Below are 4250 nucleotides of genomic sequence, written 5' to 3' on the forward strand. Positions count from 1 at the left end.
AGTAGTGTGATGTAGAAGTAGCACAACTTGCTTGAATAGATCCTCTCCTGCTCACTCATAATTGCATCACTGACATACTCTGCAATGCCTTCAGTGAATCACAACAACTTAACACTTCTATCTCTCATCATAAAAATAGTTCATCACAATGTCATTATATAGACATTAGATTTCATGTCGGCTTAGGAACTTCATCACAATTTCCTAGGTGCAGTGTATCTGGACAATCTAACACAACTCATCACAGATTGCCGCCAAATCTATCAGTTATAGATAACTCATCACGACTGGTGATAAATCATCACACAATTAGTGAAACCAGTTGGAACACTGATACCGGTTAAGAGTTAACCTCTTCCAACTTATAGACCAATTGTCCTCCAATTGCTTCGTTGATGATCTCTGCTGAATCTCCAAGCCGACGCCATGCCATTCCTACATATACCGGTTGTCTACATATACCGGTTAGACACCCTCAAAACTGATTGAACTTTACTATACATATAATATCGGTTTTGCAATACAAAGACTTAGGAGTAATACTAGTTTGTCTTAACTAAGATGACTATGACAACGTGAACATATGTGTGTGTATACATGTGCCATCAATGGCAACACATGAAGTCATCTATTACAATCATCATCAAGCCAACATCTTCATGGCCAAATTGTGTTCTTGATATTGGATGATTTTAGAGGAGAAATTTTATGGGTGGAGTGTTGAATAAGTTGAACTATGGGAGTCTTGAAGTTGTCCAAATCTTGTGAGCATTGATGGAGTGTGAAGGTTGCAATTTGTGATTGAGAGTTTCTTCAATCTTGAGGTAGGCTCTATTCATTTCCACTTTGTTCCTCAATTTGGTCTTTCTTTAATGTTTAAAATACATTATGAGATGAATCAATATCATGTTGTGTTTTTGTTTTGATCTCTTATGTGTTTGAATGGGTGCTTAAATTTTGATGTAGAAATGGGGTGTCAACAGAAATGATGACTTATTTTCTTGGGATTATTGTATGGGTGTTTTTTTTTTTGGGGGGGGTTGTCATAAGGTATTTATCAAATGAGTTGGTTCCCAATTTATCCTCCCATGCTTCATTTTTCATCAAATTTGATTCCTTAGATGGCTTTCCAGAATAAATTCACACACTGAATGCATAATCATGCAATCGTAACACAAATTCATGCAATTTTTATTAGATTCACTCAATTTCTTTTGGATTCATGCAATTTATCTTAAATTCATATAATTGCTCTAAGAATCATGCAATTGCACTGGTAGTGAGCTAATTTTGGGTCTTACTCTATTTTGTTGTCCTGTCTGAGTTGTTTCTCTATTTTTTCTTGATTCTTGGATTTGATCAGACTTGAGTGAGTTGAATTTTGATGTTAAGATACACTTATATGAGATACAATAGACAATTTCACTTTTACTTGTGGAGTGGGATCAATTCAAGATGAAATTCATGATTTGGAGACCTTTAGGTTGCTCCTTGAGTAATGGCATTGTTATGCATTGTGCATATGATCTATTTTATTGTGATGATTAGTATATTTATATATTAATTTTTATCATTCATGCATGAGTCTCAGGTGTGGGCGTTAGATTAAAAATTAGGGGAGTGGCTCTCAATGGGGGTTAGGGCCCAAAGTGGTCGCTCGTGTATTCGTTGGAGAATTGATTAATGCAAGTGACAACATAATAAAATAATGTGGTAGAAACACATTAATAAGATAATTGAGGATGCCCCTTGCATGCCTTGAGTGCTTGTACATGATAAGGACATATTGAGAAGGCTTGATCATTCATGGGGTATTGATCTGACATGGTCAAGTCTCCTTGTCACCATGAAAAGACTACTTGGTTCTGCATGATCCATCCCTTTGAGCTATGAAACGACACTCCTACGTCTTGGTCTCTAGTATTCAACCCTTTTTATATTGAGTAGTGAACCTATGTGGACTCATGACTTGGTTCCACTTGCATTATTGTTATTGTGTTGCATCTCTATATTACTTGTATGCTATGTTGTGGTGTGTATGCTCCATGTATGATGTGAGTGCAAGCCTATTGTATTATTGCTACCTTTCTTGAGTGTCTAGGCCTTGTGTCTATCTAAATGAGCATGGTTGGGTGGCATAGCACAATTGGTGGATTTGTTAGTGAGCACCATGGAGAGCTTGTTAACTTTCTTCTTATCTTTATCTTCTTCTTCCTTCTTCACCACATGATGCAAAGTAATTGTAGTTTGATTCAAGCATTGTAATCGTTGAGAGTTGTATATTATAAATACTCCAAGTGGATAATGATGTAATGGAAACATATTGATATCAATAGAGTAGATGTTAGTCGACTAGTGTTGGAATCGAACACCACAAATGATTGTGCATGCTTTTCATTTGATCCTAAATTATGTTGTTATCATAGGAAAACTTCAATTGGTGCTTTAAAATCAACGTAGATAAGTAATGCTATGAGTATACAATTTATTGAGTTATCTCCTAATCGGCTATTAGACCATGAACCATGCTTAGATGTGTTACAAAGGTAACAATGTTAGGGAACCCTTAAAGGAGTTTGTCAGCATTTAATATTTAGTCTTCTGTGATGCATAGTTTGTTAACCTAATATTGAGGTGCAAGATTAGTTCACATGTATGTTCTCACTTAATGACTTTAAATAAATATTCCATGTATATCTTGTGCTTTTTATCATATCATGTAGGGTTCCTTGGTGGGGTGTTACAACCACACTCTACACAACAAAGGGTGAATAAATATTTTTTATTACCACTTGCTTCACAACTTGCAACCCATTTTTGACTTTCTTGTTTACTTGGTGTGGTATAGTATAGTGTGGCCTATGTTGGAAGAAATTTATTCTTAAGTCTTGCTAATATTTGTTTGTCCCTTTTGGTTACAATGCACATATGTCTTATGTTGATAGCTATGTTTTAAGTCTCTTGTCTTGGTTTAAGGAATTTTCTTGTGAATGACAATTAACTACCTTATTGAAAGGAGGATTAAATTATCTAACATGTGCATGAATTATTATAACATCAAAATTATTTACACTAAAGATTGAAAGTTTATAATGTAATAAATAAAGTAAAGAGTATTCTAATTAATGATTTTCTTTCTTTGTAGAAATAAAAATGTTTTGGTAATTGAACTAGATTACTTAAAAGGAAATATGCTTAAAATACAACAAAGACTATATAAAATTTGGAACTTGAGCTAGACTAGTGAAAAACAACATCCAAAGAATTTATGTGATCATGGAGAAGTCTATTTGATTTTGAATAGGTCTATCTTATATGCTACATCATGGAATTTCTCACATAGAAATAAAAAATCTACAAGACATTGTTACATAATGAAAAAAAATAGAATAATTGGATATAAAAAGAATAATGCAATCAAATAAATCGCTAAAATCACAAGGGCTTAGAAATATAAAACCACAAAGTATTATGAAACCAAAAGAGAAATTCAAGATGAACCTACACCCAGGACAGAGGAAAGGGGGTGATAGCATAGGATCCAACCAAAGCAATCAAGCACCTATTTTGGTCTTTCAAACTCCATGAGTAGTCAAATAGAGTTTTGTATGTGTGTGTTCTTAGACTAATATTCTTAGTATTAAGAGCTAAATAAACACATAAAAAATATCAATACTAGCAAATAAACATTAACAATAATTAAAAATGTTTTGTGCATAGAGGAAGAAAATAGATTGAAATCACCAATATTGTCAAAGCAAGAAATGACAATAATGGTTTCTAAAAATAGAGAAAAGAGAGAGAAATAAATATCTCTGCGACTGACCACAAGGAGAGCAACACTAATCTAAAATACACATTGTAAAACCAATATAGAAGATAGTTTTTTTTTTAAAGATACGAACATAAAACTATGGCTCCTGAAAAAAGGGAGAGCCAATAATATAGTAGCTATAGGCAATAAATTATAAGTTAATAATAAGAGATTGAGAAGTGAAATATTATTTCCTCTAAGAATAAAAGTGTAAAAAAAATAGATACATCCCAAATTATTGTACGAGGCCATGAGAATAAGGGCTTCCACCCACTCAAATGGATTTTAATATTGTTGCCTCCAAGAAGAGGAGAGGAATAATAATAGAGAAATCCAAGTGATTGAAGGGATCCAAGAGGAGAAGAGCTTCCTTTAGCGAAAGGGATCCTAAATACATTATTATTAGTAATTAAAACCCAAAATCCAAGAGGAGAAG

The sequence above is a fragment of the Cryptomeria japonica genome, chromosome 11, assembly GCF_030272615.1.
Source record: "Cryptomeria japonica chromosome 11, Sugi_1.0, whole genome shotgun sequence".
NCBI classification, from domain to species: domain Eukaryota; kingdom Viridiplantae; phylum Streptophyta; class Pinopsida; order Cupressales; family Cupressaceae; genus Cryptomeria; species Cryptomeria japonica.